The sequence below is a fragment of the Haemorhous mexicanus genome, chromosome 3 (genome assembly GCF_027477595.1).
Source record: "Haemorhous mexicanus isolate bHaeMex1 chromosome 3, bHaeMex1.pri, whole genome shotgun sequence".
NCBI classification, from domain to species: Eukaryota; Metazoa; Chordata; class Aves; order Passeriformes; family Fringillidae; genus Haemorhous; species Haemorhous mexicanus.
In genome coordinates this window covers 61,613,458-61,633,052 of record NC_082343.1, presented here as the reverse complement: position 1 = coordinate 61,633,052, position 19,595 = coordinate 61,613,458, and positions in this window count along the sequence as shown.

Genomic DNA, 19,595 nt, shown 5'->3' with positions numbered 1-19,595 from the left:
TGCACCATCTGGAGCCATGCCAAACAAACCTGAAGATATTCTGAAGCTCAGTGAAAACCATGGTGGCTACCTGCACTCCTGATATGTGTCAAGCAGAGCTGGAAAGCATTTTGAATTTTCCAGAACTTTCTGCCTCTGGCAAGGCCAGGAATTGTCATGACTAATATTCTTTGGAAATCTCTGATCTGCAAGGGCAGAGCTCACCACAACCAGAAAGCAGAGCAGTTTTAAGAGTTGTAGGAGCAGAAAACACTTTTACAACCTTCCATGACATCTATGCGTTTGCACATAGCCAAGGCTTCAGCTAAGTCAGAATTACTGATGTGCCTACATGTGTGAACAAATGGAAAAGTTTTGAAGGTTGAAATGTTCTGAAGTAAAAACATTTGGCACACTGGCCCAAGGGTCCATTTATCATTCAGCTTCTTCTGTTCTACCAAGTGTGACATTGAGTTGAAAATAAAATTCTGAATAATGCATTCATCCTGGACTTTATTTTATTTTTTCTACACTGTAGTTACTTGTGAGCAATCCTGTTGATGAGTCTCTTTAACACTCAAAACACTGCAGAACTGACCGAGCTGTTTTCAACAAGACCAAATTGTTCTCAACAAAATCTCATGGTAATTAGCCATGAAGGATTTAATTGTTAAGTATTATCAGATAAAAAAATATTCAAGTAATAATTTAAAGAACTGGACATAGAAATGTTGTTTTTATTTTAATGATCATACCCTAATTTAGAATATCCCACCCGTGTTTTTACATGCAGTCACAGTATTTATTTTGCTTTCCATGACTCCCATTCATTTAAAAAAAAAGAAACAAAAAACCAAAACCCCAAGCCATCACCAGCATATACATCTGGACTGCAAAACCACAGCATTCCAGGCAAATCCAATGATGTAGGCCTGCCAGAGGGCCTCAGGAGTGCATACGTATGCTGTGCAGTCAACATAAAATCACTTCAGATTTCATGCAAATGAAATTTGCTTGGTTGTTGACGATCAGCTCTATCTAACACACGGTATATTTAGTAGTTTTGGTTACTAACCTATGAAAAAGATTGTTGGAAGTGTTTGCTGGTTGTTTTGATTTAATTCCAATACATAAGAACATCTTTGTTTTGCTGCTGCTGTGGTTAATCATTGCCATATTGTAGGATTTCCTTGATTGGTCTATATGTATTACATCTCAGTTTTCTAATTCTAAGATGGTGTTTTATTTATTTTCTTGCCACAAACAATAAACACACATTATATGTGTAGGTAAAGAAAACTGTACAGGACAATACTCTGCTATAAACCAGCAGTGAAATAAAAGTGCATAGAGATAATAAGGACTTAATGCACAGGAGCTAGGGTAGTTAGGCACATTACTATTTTAATCTGATCAAGCTCCCATCCAAAGCTGTGTTTTAGAACCCTGGCAAGATGATTCAGGGTATTTTTGCCAGATAAAGCATCAGGCCTTAAGCATTAAAATGAGCCTGCCATTTACAGCACACTATGTCAACAAAAGCTTTCCAGAAGACCTAAATAAACCAGGGATGTCAGCAGGAGCAGGAAGAATATGAAAACGTCTACGAGACTAAGTGTCAGGGGAGTTTGAAACTAGCTGGGTTGCTCTTCACCCATTCACTGCCATGAATCGAAAAACTGACATTTCCTTGGATCAAATTCCTTTCATTTCAGATATTAATCTCTATATTCCAATATATAAAGTGAAAATCAAAACTGACTTTTTGTGGCAAAACTCAAAAGCACATGTATCTTGTCATTCACTTTGGAAACAAAATGTTTTTAAAATCAGCACATTCCTCAGAAACTTTTGATCTTGAAAGAGCAGCATATCTATTGAAAAATTTATAGCAAAACCCACTATGTAGCTATGTGTAGCCCATATAAAAAACTCATTTGACTTTGCTTTTTGCCACGCATGTAAATATTTTTCCTTTCTGTAGCATATGTTTATGCCACTTTCTTTAAATTTGAAAGTGTTACATCCCAGTCCTGCCACTTGCTCTGTGTGAGTGTGTTATTGCACCTATGTATCCTTTGAAGTCATGCCTGTTTAGTAGATTAGTCAAGCATATGTGACAAATAGATTTTCTTTGTGAAATATATTATCTAATAAATCTTGGATATACGACAAAATCATTGGTGTGTTTCTGGTTGCCTTCAGTCTTCCTTTGAGATCAAAAAAGGAATGTTGTGATAAAATAATCAATCAAATACATCATAACTTTTTCTATCAAACTTTAATGTTTCAAGTGTGTATTAACCTCTACTACAGTAAAGGATAACAAAAAATCTTTTCCCAGATTTTATAAAATTACTTTCAGCACCAAAGAACTGCAGCCATCTAAATCTTACAAGTCCATTTTTCATGGGCAATGAAAATGTAATTGCTGCAACATTTACATATTTGGCAACTGCCACAGTGAGTCCTTAAAGCTCCAGAAAATGGATAAAGCAGAAGTTCTCAAAAAGAACATAACTAATCAGAGGATAAACAAAACTATAAAACTACTTCTCTCAATTTGAAACATGGCAGTTAACTTTAAAAGAAAAAGAAATTTATTCTGTATGTTGTGATGGTGTTCATATAGAGAAGGTTCTATACAGCTTCTATGATATACAGGTTCTCTTGGTGCCAATATGTTCTATATGCCCTTAATTCAATGAAATGCTTGTTTCTTTGATGTTTTTCCTTTTCTTACATCGAAAGTAAAGAGCTGTAACAAACTTGGGGACAATAGCATGGTCCTTCCTTGCAAGTGTCAAGTTGGCAGGAGACATCAGGAACTGGCAGATCCTTTATAATTCTAGAAACTGGGAACAACTTTCTTGTTCCTAGCTGCATTCAGTTCAACAAGTCCTGCCCCAAGCTTGTACCAGAGTTGTACATGGGATTCAAGGATGAGATGCTGAGCACATATTCCCCTGAGGGTCATGTCCTCTCCTGTCACAGAGGGCTGCCCCAAAGCTCCTTCTGTGCACCACATGGTCTGGAGCTAGTTCCTCACCTGTTGCTTTGTGTATGAAGAATTGCCCATATGGGGCAGAGGTTGGCTCTCTTCACTGAAGACACCAGAGCTCACTGGGTACATCTAAGCTGCTTAGTGGTCCTTCCCATTCATCTTGTCCTGAGATCCCTGTCACAGAAAAAACAGATTATTTGCCTCTTATTTCTTTCTCCTGCCCATAAAGGAGGCTTGATATGGCTGTTTAAGAGCTGGGCTGTGTCAGCAGTAGAAAATAAACTGAAGTATCCTCTTGCAAGAGTAGCAGAAAAGGACAACAAAGCAGTTTTGGTGCTCAGCTCCCAGCATCAGCACTGCATGCCCACAGGATTCACTTCAAAACCATGCTGCTGCCTGCAACTAAAATGCTGATGTAGGCACAGTCTCGACCAGCCAACTTTCATAAGTCTAAAATTACATCAGGTAAATCTTGACCAATTAACATAAATTTGGACCTTGCCTAAACACCTGTCTCTTCATGGATGCATTTTGAGAGAATCCAAGCTAAAGGAAAAGAACATCACCCCTTTTATAGGTTCAGGGGCAGCAGTTAAATGGCCGGTCCTTGTCTTAATCAGCTGAGGGGATGTAGAAGCCATATATTCTTTTGGAGGGACCTTCAGGACCACCAATATTCCTGATGGTGAAAGAAAAGCAATGGGGAACTGAACAGACCATGCAAAAATAAGAATTTATTACAGCAGCATTACAGTTTATAGTATCTGTTCTTACAATCATCTGAGGGGAGGGCAAAATTTGAAATTATATATGGAGCACAAGTACTTAATATACAGGATAACGTACTCTCTGAGTAAACCATGGAGTTGAGCTTAAATTGCATAAACCCTTGAAGTAGCAGCTTTAATTTCTTATTCCTCCTTCTCCGTTGAATAAGACATCTTAATGTAACTACAGAGAAGCTGTGAAAAACAGTTTGTTGGAAGAGACAGGCAGTTAAGGTAGTGATATACAGCCTTTATCTGGCTAAACTGAACTTTCTAAACCTTTATGCCAGCAACTTCCTTGGAAACTGTGCATTCATTTGTGCGTATGCCTCCATAGCCGTGTGTAACAGAGCCCTGGAGATTGGATTTCATCTGCACATCCTTATCTGTCTGCCATGGCTCCTGCATCTTCAGAGGAGGAGGATGTATTCTTGTGTCTCTTTCTAGTATAATTTGCAGGGCTGCTCGGTCATAGGAGAAGGGCTTTGGTTCCCCTTGAATCATAATTTTTTAATTAGAAAAAAAAATCTCTGAGCATGAGTTCATCTGCTCTAGCAGGCAGATCAGCTATTTATACAAGCAGACATACATTTCCCTTTATCTAATGGCTATGCCATGTTGTGGTCTCTGGCTGCATGGCCCAGCCCAAGACTCTTTGAAGCCAAGGGAAAGACATTTGTTCATTTGGCAGCAGCAGGACTGGGCTAAGACATAAAAAATTGTGTAAAAAGTCCTTTCCTGTAGAATTCCTGGTTTCGTCTGAAGGAAGTAGTGCTAAATATTTCACAAGAAAGCCTGATCCTGCAATCTAATTTTAGACATGATGTAATAGGAGCATGTACTAAACAACAGGAGAGAAGGAGGGGAATTAAGGACAAGGATAGAAGTAACAAGAGCATGTCTTTCTCCAGCCTTGTTATTTGTACATATTGGTAGCTCTGCTGCACGGGAAGATGTAGTTATTAACTTATTTATTTAGGACTTACTTTGTCTTACAGAATCACAATATGTGGAGAATATGCCTGCTGTTGTGAAACTTATTTTCCCTTTCCCTGAAGGACAGTTTCTTTACAGATATAGTGAATAATATGTACAATGTGTAAAGTGTTCTGGACATTGGTGCTGACTCCCTCTGCCAGGCCCTGTGCAGCACCCACCACCCAACAACATTTGCTTCGTGTACATGGCAGAGAGGAAGCAGGAGGCAGAGCAGGATCAAGTTTTTGAGAGAGCTTTTTTCCTCCTCTCACATACCAGCTCACAAAGCACAGCCTTCAGCTTAGTCCTGGAGGTGAGTACGGGGAGCAGTGGTTGCAGAGGTCCTCACAAAAAGCCCGTGCTGGCTGGGAGGAGGGCAGGGTGTGGAAACTGCAGGCGTTCAGGGTGCAAACAGCACAGCGGCACCAGCACCCTTGGTGACCAGTAAGACCACTGTTTTCCTGTCTGCTACAAGTCTCTGTTTCCATGGCTTGGGGGTGAATAAGTGCCAGTTTCCACTTGCAAAATAAACCAGTTTTTTCTTCAAATGAGCCCGTGTTCCCTGCCCACACCTACAACAAGTGTGTGTGCTGGATTCAGCGTGGTTGTCATAATGTGGGAGATGCTGCTTCAAACACAAATCCATGGAATGGCATTCTTTCTTCAAGTGAATTTTGCAGTTCTCTGCAAGCCAAATCAAACATTAATACCATTCAATCAACATTTCCATATGTAGATATTTTTATCAAACCACAGTCTCTTTCATTGTTATTTTTCAGTATTGCTTTGGTCTCTTGCACGTATTATATATTGACCAAAATAAATAGCAGTGTAGCTTTATGAAACATTGCTTCACATTTATGGGTATTTTTAAAAGTTTCTGATTTTGTTACTCTTGCCAGTACCAGTAAATGTGTTTGAAGTCCTTCACATGTTGCTTTGTTTATAGTAGAAACACCACATTTTGCTGAGGAGCACATCTCCCTATTAAATAAAATATATAAAAAAAAAAGAGGCTGAAGTTTTATTAAATAAAAGGATTCAGAAGACTCAGTTGCTCCAAAACATTTGTGTGCAGGAAAAAGAAGTTTGTGTCCATTTTCGTTAATGATCTCATGAGTTTTACAAGTTAAAACTGAAAGCAAAGAAACCAGGACTGATGCTTAACTGGCAAGAAGCCAGTACAATGAAATTAATAACATATGTTGGAGAACCCATTTGTAACAATTTTTCCATTTAAAAAAAAAAAAAGTGGCAGCTTAAAACCACTGACAAGACTGTCTTTTCTTTTTTCCTTTCTTTCTCTTCTTCCCTTCCCCCTTTCCCTTCACTACATAGAACACTTTGGCTTACATCCAAGTGTGCAGTACCAAACTTGTCTCAGAGTTCAGATTAATGCTTTATGCAATTTTAAGTGATTCCCTTGCAGCTGCTGCTCAGGGAAATATTGTACTGGACGTGTTTGCTCTGAGGAACCGGTGGCAAAACCACAGATGCAGCAGCCATCCCTTGGCAAGTAACAGATGTGGTGTGTGCTGTGTTCAGCCCATCCTCGGCACTTACCTTACTCCTGAGCAATGTGTGGGGCACTGACCCAGCTCGCTGCCATCCATGCACAAATTCAGCCTTAAAGCGCTTGGCTTGTGAGAGTTTTGTCTTGATTGTTCTCTTGTCACGTGTAAGCAAACCTTATTTATTGAAACCTGAAGTTAAGGCTGAGAAGTGAGGACCTTGGCCTAAAGAAGGCTGCCCCCGTCATTACCATCTGGGATATGTCACCTCCCCATATTTTTTTTTCTTCTCAGCCATTGTGTGTTTTCACTGCTGCTGGGTTTGGTTCTTTCCTCACTCCATCTAGAGACTGTGTTGTATGTCCTTTGGGGCAAAGCATTCCCTCTTGCGAAGCTCTCTGTCACATTTTCTATGTGAAACTCCAGGCACACCGGGGCCTCCTGACCCTGCTGGGATTCTCCCGCTAAGAGTCTTGAGTGCCTTCAACAGGATGGACAAGCACAAATTGTTTTGGTCACTAGAGCAGATGGGAGGAAAATATTGGGATTTGAGAAATCACTGCTTGGCATAGGGGAGACACCTTGGGTTTTCAAGATAGCTAAAGGGGTCAGGGGGGTTCTTTAAGGATACCCTGGTGGTTTAGAATCAGGGCACAGGGAATTACAGGAGAATTCCCAGCTGTGGGAGTGCAGTGAGATGCCTGGAGATAACTGGGATATTGGGAAGTGAAGTGAGCTCATAAGGTAAGGAAATTAATGAACCTGTAGATGTCCAACAGGTTGGAGGCACTGAATAGCACTGAAGATTATTTGGGAAGAGAAGCATCACTGCACAATGGGTGGAGACACAAAGCAGTCAAAATAAGGGAAAAGAGAGTTAAAATTGCCAGATACTACAAATGAAATTAAAGCTTTCAAGGCAATTAGTGTTCATAGTGGGCTGGAAAAATAAGTCAAAACCTTTGTAATACTAAACTGAATTCCTCTTTGTATAATTTCACTGACTTCATTGGCTTGTACAGGGTGGTACTATTCTGAATTTGGCCCAAAAATCAAAATAAAGTTAAATGCAGCTATCATGCTGTGCCCAGACTTGGAAAGAAATTGCAAGGATTGTGAATAGGAAAATCTTCAGTCATCAGTTCATTGTATGACTTCAGTAGAAAAGGAAAACAGGTGTAGCAGAGTGGGGAAAGAAGACTGACTGTATGAATGAGGAGAGAAATCCAAATTAGTTCCAGTGTTTGGAGACTGTATGAGGTGCTAGCTCCATTTCCTCCACAAAACCGGACATTTTGGGTCTTCTCACAGAAAGCATACCATTGCTCTGGAGATGGAACAACACTTGGAAAACACTGGAGACTAAAGCTGTTTTCCACAGAAGTAAAAACAAGATAACAATGTGCAGTATTTCTATATTTTCATGTGTTATAGTGTCTAGGCATAGAAAATCACCTTCTATTCACTGTGACTTACCACACATATTCAGGTTTAAGCCATATTCCTATTAGTTTTCAATCCCTTTTTTACTTTGTTATTTCATGGGTTTATTTCTGAATCTATTATTCTGTTTTAATTTAATGTCTGACTTCAGGAGTCTTTTTTTTTCCAAGTTTCAGCAGTAAGCTGAACAAACCACACTTCTAGGTGCATGTGCATTACTATGTCTAAGTTGCAAGAAGCTCTGTGAAATCAGAAAGAAAAGTGGCTGAAATTTGGACCTTATTTGAGTCAATAACCAAAACCTCACTGACTGCAATGTAGTCAAAATGTTGTGTATGTGGTGAATTATTCACGAGAGCTCAGTTCAGTCATTATCTGTTCTCGTGTCCTTCCGCTGGTCACAGAAAGTGCAGGCACCACTCTTGATTCCTAACAATTGACTTCCAAAGTTAAATTAATGCAACTTTTGAAAAGAGCTCTGTAGAACAGCCTTTTCATTTTCAGGGTAGCTAACCTGATGAAAATGAAGCTGAGGCTCCATTATTTTACATTTTACTCTTTTTTCCCCTTTACTTGAAAAATGCATAGCATTAACTTATATTCACAGATTTGCAAATCTCTCCTTTTCTATAACCATTAAAACAGTTTTTCTTAGACTTCTGCACATTACATAAAACTGTTTTTATAACAGTAAGTTATTAGGTTAAGTTGGAGAGCTTTTACTGCTCTTTATATAAAAAGACTGGGCTGATTTTGGATCTCTTTAATGTGGCCCTTTAGATGTAGTAGCTCTGACATTAGAACTTTCTGGGAATGTATGCCCAGTAGCTTGGTAATATGCAAAATATGCCAAAGAAGCACCATTCCCTTCAGGATAAAATGGCATTGTTCTCATTCTTACTGTGTTACAGGAGTAAAAATGCCACTTTGAATATCCACAGAAAAAGGGTCTGATGCCCAAAAGACATTTTTTGTTGCCTTCTGTGCTGAGATGGATCTGCAGGCTACAGTAAAAAGGGGTCAAACTGGAAAATGATCTGCTGAGCAGAAAGGCTGACTAGATCACCTTTAACAATGAGGCTGGCATAAAACTTCTCCATTTTAAGAATTTCTGTAGTATTCCAGTACCCAACTTTCTTGGTCTTCTTTCAGTTTGTGGGGTTGTACTCTAGAGTTGGGTCAGTGAGGTGATATTAGTGCAGAAGAGGCCCTAAATTTTAAAGCTTACTGAGCTGTACTTGACTAGTCAAGCACTTCCTGCTCTTATGTTTTTGGGCATCTATTTAACCTGGATTTCAAAGACACAGTGTGTCATCACCTTCTGTCATGGAAAACAGTTTCAGAGCTAAAGTTGTGCAGGGAGCTGGAAAATGCAAGCGCCAAGCCATGTTTTCAGCTTTTGGTGCTGTGTGTTGAATGATTTAATGAGATGTTTGTGGGTTACTTTAGCTGGGGCTGAATTCTGGCTTGCACATCTTTGTGGTCTGGTTTGTAAGCATGGAACCAAGCTGTCCAAAAGCAAAAGCCAGCACTGCACAGCATGCATGATCTAATATTAGACTCAAGTCATTTTAACTTTCGCTGAACTCTGTTAACTAGCCACTTCAGGGCAAAACTGCTATAAATAATACAATTTGCAAGGTGTAAATCAAAGCTAAAAACACTCGTGTTAGCCATTCAACCTAACAAGGAATCAACTGCTTCATACTGTAACTCACATGAGTAACTAAATGGCTTGGAATGCACCTATGGTTCAGCCTTATGGATGAAGTTGCCTGACAGGTACTAAAAAACAAAGTGAAAAGTTGAGATAAAATATAAGTATGCACACTCTCTCTGGCTTTTGAAATTGCTGAAAATTTGAAAAGTGATAATGAACTTTATAAGCACTTCTCGCAGTATTTCACAGTCTGTGTTTCATTTTAGTGTTATAGTAAGTCTTTCAATACAAAACATTTGATTGCTTTTAATTGGTAATTTATTTGTTTTTAATGTGAAATTTATGACTTGACTAATACACATCAACACATATTTCTGAAAAGTGAGTTGCCCCTCAAAGCACAGGAAGATTTATCACAGAAGTTGTGAATTTTTTGCCTTTTAAAAATGAAAACAGAGGGTGAGTGGTTTTTTAATTAAACCAAAATTAAAAATATGGCTACCTAAGTGGAAAAACACAACTCATATTGAAAAAGAATGCCTAATTTAGGTTTTGTTTAGCTTTTTTTAGGTCATGAAGTGCTTACACTAAATATGTTTTTGAATCCTCTGAATTCCTTATGCAGGAATTCCTGGAAGAACCTAAGCGTGTTAGCAAGGATATTATAACACTATCACTTTAGTGCCTGAAATGCTAACTACTATTTCTCATAGTAAAGTCCCTTACAGTCATGGCAAGTGCCATCAATTTGATTTGATTCAGCCTCTTATAGTTTAGACCAATAAAAGCTGTAGCTTTGTTAATACTTTGTTCACATAGGCAGGCTGAGCTAATAATGTCTCCCAAAGGAGTGTCTTGCCTCACACTGTCACAGAAATTGTCCACACAGCCCTTGAATGTACCTGGGGTGACTTGTGAAGTTTCAGGTAATATTCAAACTTCTTCTTGAATCCTAGAGCAGCAAAACAGGCCAGGAAGAGGGAGTTCCTTTTGACAGCTCTGTTGTACATTACACAAGGATTTACACGGACAAAATATGTAACAAAAGAGTAGTTTCTGAACTCAAAGCTATGAAAAAAACAAATGTCAGAGCTTTTCTCATTTGCACCTTTGATGACATACAAAGACTTGTGGCACAGTTTCAACAAAGCACTTTGGCACACGGTCAGTTAGAAGAGGGCAAGTCCCCCTATGCTCAGCCAAAGTTTGAGTGTATGCTTAACTTCAACTGTGTTAAATGGCTTCACTGAAGTCAAGTGAAAGCAAAATGATTTAGAGTGAGACTTAAACTTCATGTTTCACAGATTGATAGCATTTAAAGTCAGGAAGAATCATAATAGTCATGTAGCCTGAGCTCCTATGGAATACAGGACCAAAGAGTTTTGCAAAGGGTTCCCAGTATGAAATCCATCGCTGCTGCCTGAACTGTAACTGTGCTTTCAGAAAGACAGGCAACGTTGATCTAGGAACTTCATAGGAGAGAGAATACGTTGTGTTCCAAGATAAGAATTTTTTTTTTAAGCCATGAAGAACCTTCATTAAAAATAGCTATGTCCTTGAATGCTGACCTAAATTTGATGAGATCCAGCTTCTATCTATAACCTTTTCTGTTTAGTTAAAAAGATTCTCCCATTTTCTTTCTACAGAAGTATCATCAGGCCATCATTATCCAAATCTTAGTCTTAACTTTTAAGTGATTAGACTGAGGTGCTTTTTTGTCTTGCTTCTGTGACTGAAGCTTTATTTGAAACTCTCTTCCGAACATTTTTCAAATAGCCAACACACTATTTAAATGCCTCCACTCAAAAGTAGAGAGACTTATCCCAATAATAATCTTACTAGTTTCAGTATTCTCCAGTAGTAAAACTCTGCTTCTATCTGATAGCCTCCTCCCATATGTACATCTAGGACAGCATTTGCTGGCTCAGCCTCTCCGTTGCCCTGGGACCTCTTATTCTTCTGTTTGTACAGCAAAACCACCAAATCCTTTCCTGAGTCACTTTGTGCCTAAGGACCGTCAACCATTCTGTAAAAACAATCTGTATTTTTCATTCTGAATGAGAGGTCCCTAATGAAGGCCAGCATTTCATGTGGCATGTAACAGTGATTCAGGTGAGGCCAACTTACAAATCAGCTCTTATTTCTGTGCAGTGCTGGTATGTCTTCATCACTACACAAATTTTCCAATTTCGGTGTCATTTGCAATGTTTTTATATTTTCTTCCATATATTTTTAAAGAACTCAGTCCTATTGATTAACAAATTTATTCTACATTTAATCATTATTTATTAAGTATATTTAATCATTATTTATTAAATATATTTAATGCTTTTTTGAGAAGCATTGCCTACCAGAGCGGAGGAAGAAAGAATAATATTTTCTTTGCTCTTTGCATATGAATAAAATTGACTGGTCAACCCAATTGAAAGAATGAGCCAAAGAAATGCACAATGAAAAGTAAAATAGACCATAAAAAATCTTTCTTATGAATTAATAATGTTGGTGGCAAATTTTTCATCCTGAATTTAGTTATTCTGCTTTAACATATTCTGCTTTAACAGTAACTATTTCCTTTGGCTTTCATCACACGGCTTTCCATGCAAAAGTGAATTGGGTGATTGTGGGTGAGTTTTCCAGATTTAGGGACTTCAGTTAATATCACTGAGAAGGACTCTTAAAAATATGTGGAGATTAAAGATTCAATTGATTTCACTGCAGATTGCTGATTGAAAAGAGACAAAGTGACAATGTAGCACTGAGGCAATAATTTTAGCTTAAGAAATAGTTATGTCCCAATTGGTTAGTTTTTAATTGCCCTTCTTAAATGTGATTATTTCCCAGCTTGCTGCTTTCTTCTTTCATTTTCTTTCTAAATTAGAACAATTGGCACAAGAAATGAAATGGACTCACATCATATGTGAAAAACAGGCTCGAGCCTGGCTGACTCAAGATTATTTATGCAATCCCTCTTTAACTGGTGAATATCATCACCATCAATATATGAACAGTAAAAGCTCATTTCTGGTTGAGATATTTAGTAGAGCACCTTCTAAATACGACCCTGACACTTGAGAGAAAGGAGTTTTATAGTCCGTTAAGACACTTGCCTCCTTGCACAATTTGCTTTTTCTCCTAGTGACTGAGTTTTCCATTTAAAAAACCTAAGAATAATAATCTTACCTTCTTATATGAAGTGCTTTGAGGTCTGTCATGGAAAACTGCTTTGTCAAGCAGAATTATTATGCAGACCTCCTGTGGCTTCAGTTTTTTTAGAAGGTAATTTTAGTTTGGCTAAGGACACTTGTGTGACGACAGGTCACGCCATCCTCTATTGGGCAACTTCTGGATGCTTCTGACCGTGTACCTCAGCCACACAGAGGGAAACTGGCCTAGGGGACTGGCAGACAGGTTTGTAATTTAAAAGATTAATTCAAACAGAGAAGCAGTCACTTATTTCCCTTTCCAGGAGGTCCAAAACTAAGTGCAAGAGACCATGACATGCTTGGCTTAGTTTTTGTACAAAATCCCTCTATCCCTGAGTAGGTGTGTTTTCAAATAGCAATTATTATTCACTGTGGGGGAAGGAAGGAGTGTGAAGTAGATGAACACTGGAGACTCAAACAATGTCCAGAGAACTTTTATCACTGTAGGAGTGCAGGGTGGAAAGCAATAATGGTTGAAATCCTCAGCTTTTACATTAATAGTAACTTACCAAGTAATACCTTTATCACAATCACATAACCTCAAACTCCATCCCTGCTTCCTGCTGTTCCTACAGCCTCCAGGGCTTCAGTGGTCTTTGGGTTTTCTTTTTATTTTTCATTTTATTTTTTTTTTCTTTAGAAACATATATCTTAATGTGTTTTCTTTCTTTTTTAATAAAAATATCAAAGACATACTTATCAATGACTGAGGAGGGAGAGCTGTGGTGCAAGCTATTTTTTAACTGGAACACGCACCATGCTGTGACACACTCATCCAGGAGCAGAAGATTGATGGCTAGACATGTGGAGAGAACTGCCACTGATTGAAATCAGACAACTGCAAGCTGTGAGGGAGATCCAGGGGAAACCATTTTAACCACAGCAGTCCAGTCTTAGCACACTTGGACAGAGGCTTTCCTCTGTCTGAAGTCTGCACTGCAGGACACAAAGAAACCAGGCAGTACACTGAGGCCAAAGGCAAAAAATAAAACTATGACAACGTGGAAGATATATGTGTACATCTCTATCTATCTCACCTCAGCAAATTATTTCCTTCACTAACAGATAATAGATCAGAAATTTCATTTCTCAAGTACCAGTCATCTTCTTACACCCTTCAGATTCTTTCTCAAAGACCAGAAGAAAGGAAACAAACCGAGCTTTCAAATCAGAAAAAAAGAATGGGAATTGTACTAGAAACCTGATTTTCAGAAGTGCTAAGCACCTGGAGTGTCAATTTCAATTCCTGCGAGCTGGAACTGTTCACCATGTCTAAAGACATCAGATTGCTGCCGCACAAAATCGTGGTTTATTTAATTCCATTTTGGAAACATACTGCTTATTTGCTGCAAAACAGGGAGAAGTGAAAAGCGTGATGCTGGGGAGGGGCATGTTCCCCAGCACCCATCTCCGGAGCTGCCAGGGTGGGTGTTGGTAGCAATTGCACAGCCCTGCACTTGCACCGAGACATTTTTATTTCATTACCGGTGTCAGTTTACAGCCATTAGCTAAGCAGATTGGCCTGGACCAAAATGCCTCCTTTTTGTGTGCATGCATGTGTCTTATCACTAGATCTTACTTCCATTATTCAAGTACTTAAAAAAAAAAAAAAAAAAAAAAGAAGGAAGGAAGTAAAGAAAAGACAAGGGAGAAAATAAAGGCTTTCCTTGCATTACGTTTTGTGGCTTGTCCCTGTCCTCTAGTCAGAACAGTCTGAAATAGGTTTTATTGGAAATCATTACCTAAATTCCAGCGCTGAGAAGAATATTGATCTCTTGTACATAATGGTTACCAGACTGCAGAAAGTAGCAGAGAGGGCTCCAAGTGGGCCGACAGAATGTCAGTGACAATTCATTTTTTTTACTAATTAGGATGCTGGTTTAATATCCTGTAAAAGGCACTTAATGCCAGCCTTTCCACAGCATCTGCCCGGCCCTGGCGGCGGCGGGGGGCTGCTCCTGGGGTGGTGGGCTGGCAGGCGCACTGGAGATCAGCTTGGCAGGGACCCAGCGTTCCCTGAGCACCCCGCACGCGCTCACCAGCTGTCCCAACTTTCCAAGGCCCTTCTCAATTTTCTAAATATGTGTCACATAAAAATAAAATTTCGGACAGTGATGTTCTGAGGAGCCCCGTGCCTGCAGTGCATAATTCATTCACAGTGTCCATAGCCCATTATTCCCACATTCCTCCTGCAGAGATATCAATTTCATCTCTGGCCAAGCTGGAATCTAATCTTGGGAGAGCAGTGAAGTGGTGATGGTGTGGGTATGCCACTTTTCTTTTCTTTTTGTTTTTGCCCCACTCTTTTTTGACTGCCCAGCAAGAAATGTTACATTCATTTTGTGTTTGCATACATGAGCTGCTCAGAAAGAGACACGTAAGTAGCTCCAGATTGTCAGATTTGGTAGATTTCAGGGGAATAAAAATATGTGGCTGTCCATTAGATGCAGAACCACACTGGGAAAAATATGATCTTCTTCCCAAAATAAAACTGCCAGTTGTTCAAGGCATCTCTCACCCACTAACTCTCATGGGAAATCAGTGCTTTGCTAATGAGGTTTCTGCTCATCTCACAAAATATGTGAGGATTCCTATAGATTTCCCTGAGCTGATCATTTCAGTAACCAGAAGCATGCAACTTCGCAGAGATATCAGTGGCATTTAATTAGCACAGTGCCTGGAACACCTGCCCCAGTGCTGCAATGACCTGTGGAGAATGGTTTGTTGTGCATTTAACCAAGACAGCAACCAGTGTGCTGTGAGCACACTCAGAAGGGTACCAGCAAACTAGAGTGTAGATTTGTGTCAATTCTCCTAGATCTTTTATCCCCACCAACCATCCTGAAAATAGTGTAAAAACGCTGTCGCAGAAAGGCTAATCCACTGCACTTCACAAAAAAATAGCAAAAGGCTACTCATATGAAAGAAATTAGGACAGATGAAGAGATTTTAAGGACTAATGAAGAAGCTAGCAAAGCAATGTCATTATGGATTTGTTATCTGTACTCTGACCAATTCTCTCTTTGCTGTGTTTAGCAAAACAAATTCCTTTTTCTGTAAAAAATGAACATTCTTAGCTTAAGTTGTTCTGCCTTTTTTTTTTTCTAGTGGTAACTTACATTTTAAATTTATTTATATTAAATCTATTTGTGTTAAATGCATACTAAATATAAATCACTGTGATTAACCAGTAATAGAAAAATTGACAGCAGTAACTCTATTGAAAATCCATCTGGACACTGTCCTGGGCAGCCAGCTGCAGGTGGCCCTGCTTGAGCAGGGGAGTTGGAACAGGTCACGTTCAGAGGTGCCTTCCAAACCATTCTATGATTCTTTGATTCATATATGTAAATTAGTATTAATGTGTTTACATAGAACCACACATTTTTAACACAAGAGCAGTAAAAGGTCACAGTTAAACGCTAAAAATTTGAGTCAGACAAAACGTTATTTTTAGTCCTATATGTCAGTGTGAGAAGCATGCAGAGATGCAGTGTTAGAATTCATCATGTCTAATATCAGCCATCTCAAATTTGGGTATTTAGTCTAAGACAGCTCTTTTGTAATCATGCTGCTACAGAAATAACAGAGGCTGCTGGTGTGCAACCAAATACCTACTGCATGGAGCAGACCCTGAGGCAAAGCTCTCCATTCATTCATGCTCACGGCTTGTCTTGGAAGGAGACTGGGAGAGAATTAGAACCTACACAGAATATCAAAGGCATACAGCTAGGTGAGATACAGTCCATGCAGAATCTAGAAAGGCCAGTGAAATTCTAGCTGTAGAATGACAGAATGTATGACTAGGTACAATAACCAACTTGGGGAAGAAATTCCCTTTTGTGTTGGTTTTGGCCAGAGTAGGTTTAGTTTTCTTCATAGTATGGGGCTGTGTTTTGGATTTGTCCTAAATACAGGGCTGATAACATAGAAATATTGCTAGTTTTCTTTTTTCTTTTTTTTTTTTTTTCTGAACAGGGCTTACGCAGAGCCAAGGCCTTTTCTGCTTCTCGTACTAATGCATGAGAGGTTGGGAGGAGACACAGCTGGGACAAGTGACCCAAACTGACCAAAGGGATATTCCAGACCATACGGAATATCCCTTTGGATACACTCAGTATAGAAAGTGGGAGCAAGAAGGAGAAAGGAGGGGCATTCGGAATGATGGTGTTTGTCTTCCCAAGTCACTGTTATGTGTGATGCAGCCCTGCCCTCCTGGAGATGGCTGAACACCTGCCTGCCCATGGGAAGCAGAGAATTAATGCCTTGTTTTGCTCTGCTTGTTTGCATGGCTTTTGCTTTCTTCATGCTTTCTTCTGCTTTATCTGATCCCATATGTTCTCCAGCTTTTACTCTTCTGATTCTCTCCCAGTCCAGCTGGTGGAGGAGTGAGTGAGCAGCTGCATGGGGCCTGGTTGCTGATTTGGCTTAAACCACAACACCATTCTAGATGACAAAGTCAGGTGAGATGGATCTGAATCTTGATGTCTTGCTTGAGACAGTCAATTGCTTAGATGGACCAGGGCAGAAATAAAACCTGCAACTACATAGAAGATCCAGGGCAGAAACAAACCTGAACTATGTTTTCCACATGCCAGTCTGGCAAGACAGACCTTTTGCTACCAGTGATTCTCCACGGTGAATATCTATAAGTTCTTTCTTATCATTTTCCAAAGAAGAAATTCAGGAATTTAATGCAGTCTTTTCTGTTTTTTTCTTTGCATTTCCTTAATTGTTCTTCTGAAATTGAGAGGCATGTAGAACATGTAAAGAAGAACTCATAAGCAATTTCCAGGAACAAACATATTACAGAATCAAGACACTATTAATGTCTCTTGAGTAGTCCTCTAAAAATCATTACGGCTTTTAAAGAATTCTAATTAGGCATGTCTGAAGCGCCAAATCCAGGTGGATTTTCACCCACTTCCAATAATATGGCCACTCTGAGCCCTCACTGAAATAGATCATATCTCTGGAATCTAACTGTAATGGAGATCAGGTTCTGACTTATCCCATAACCTCCCAAAATAAAGTTAAGTTGCTCTGATGCAGGGTGTTTTAAAGCTCTGTGGGGGTTACAGCTGCATGCCTGCTAACATATCCTCCAGTTGCTTTCATTTAGTAGCTACAAAACATAACACTAAAGCATAGAGGAGAATGGTGAGATGAGTCATTCTTCTCCTCTCTTTCTCCTGATTTTCTGGGTTTGCTGTGTGCTCATACGGTATTTTCCTGCACACATCTATGGAGTATTGTCAGCATCTCCTTCTCACCTGAAGCAGTATTGGACTGCAGCTGCAGCATGGAGGGGGAAGAGACATAATTTCTATCCATGACTTTGTTTTCTCTTAACAACTATTCCAAGGTGAATATTTTACGGTAAGAAAAGTGCTGTTTTTCCATAAAAAGGCCCCATCATTTTGGAGGGATAGAATGTAAGAAAATAAAGATAGTGCAGAAGGTAGTCTCACACCTGAGGAGTTGCAGCTATACTAATCACCAAAGATTAGGAACAGGCCTGTCCTTAATGGGCCACAGCTGTGTCCAATAAGAAGAGTGCTACAAAAGAGTGGGTTAGCTTGTTGAGGAGATGGAGTTTGTTGCCTGTGCTGTGAAGAGAGTTGGAGTTGTTGGCTGTGAAGAAGGAGTCAGTGTTGTGAGGAGCTGCCCATGAGAAATCACTGAGAAGGCATGAGAGCTTTGCAATGTGATGACAACACATCATCATTTTTTATGATGCCTAAATCTATATTTGATCAACAAATCTCTGTCTCTACAATATCCTTCTTAGGAGCTAAACTAAAGAAGTCTAAGCATATGCCTTCAATGTGGCCAGGGTGAAAGGAATTCAATGAAACAATCTCAGTGGATTTGTATTTTTTTTGTACTCAATGTAAAGAAGAAAAGATCCACTCCAAAAATCTAAATTGCTGCTTAAAATTAGGCAAATTCTACATACTCTGCCAGTCAGATACAGTTTGTAACATTAAGAAGCCCTCATTTAAAAAGATATTTCAGTACAAATGCAGTCAAGACACAATTTCAAATATTATTGTTATTACTATTTCTATTATTTAATATTATTGCTACCATTTGTTATCGCTACCATTTATTATTGTTATGACAAAATAATATGAAATGTATGATGCTTGGTATTCTGAATTAAGTACCTCTTCATATAGAATTCATCTCAGGTAGACAAGAAGACATTAGGAATTTTCTTTAGAAGATCATTGTCTCATCTGATTCTGCTGTTGCCTTTCTACAAGATGAACTGGGTGTGGGCAGAAACAATTTGTTTCTGAGTTCACCAAGGATGTTGCAGTTTGGAAGAAGCTGTAACGGTTCCTCCTGACCCTGACACAAATTCCCCTTCCTATGTTTAGAGAACAGGCATTTTTAAAGTTCACATGTATTAAATCTGATGATAATTCTGCAAAGTTAATTTCAATGAGGCAATGAAATTCATAGTATACTTATACTGTGAATGCACTCATCATTGCTTGCTTAATAAAAGCAATTAAAAGCCAGAAAAAAAATTACATTAGTTCCAGGTAGTTTTGGTCAGGCCACATAACCATAAATATAATGCCTCTTTTTTATTTATAAGCTATTCACCAGGTTGACTACATGACCCACACTGAAGGTGAGTTTCAAAAATTAAATCTTCACTTAGGAAATCATTTAAAGGAATGAGAACTGCCTAAAAAGTGGCAGAGGCTGCTTTATTGTTCACATATGCCATTCACAGTGCTTTAATGAAGAATTATAAGTGTTTGGAGGTTGTCAAAACACCTGTTTGTGGGTCAGGAGTAGACTGTGCAGTCTGAAGACATGTGAGCCTTCACCAAACAATGCTTGCAGGACAAAGGACAGCATGGGGAAATACATCTATTCTAAAACTTACTTAGATATTAAACTCTAGGGGGGGAAAAAAAAAAAAGCGCATTGAAATTATACCCATCTGAATGTTCTTAAAATGGCCCTGTAATGAGAGCAGCTTAACCAGGGATACATACTGGATCATATTGCATTTGATTTTGCAACAAT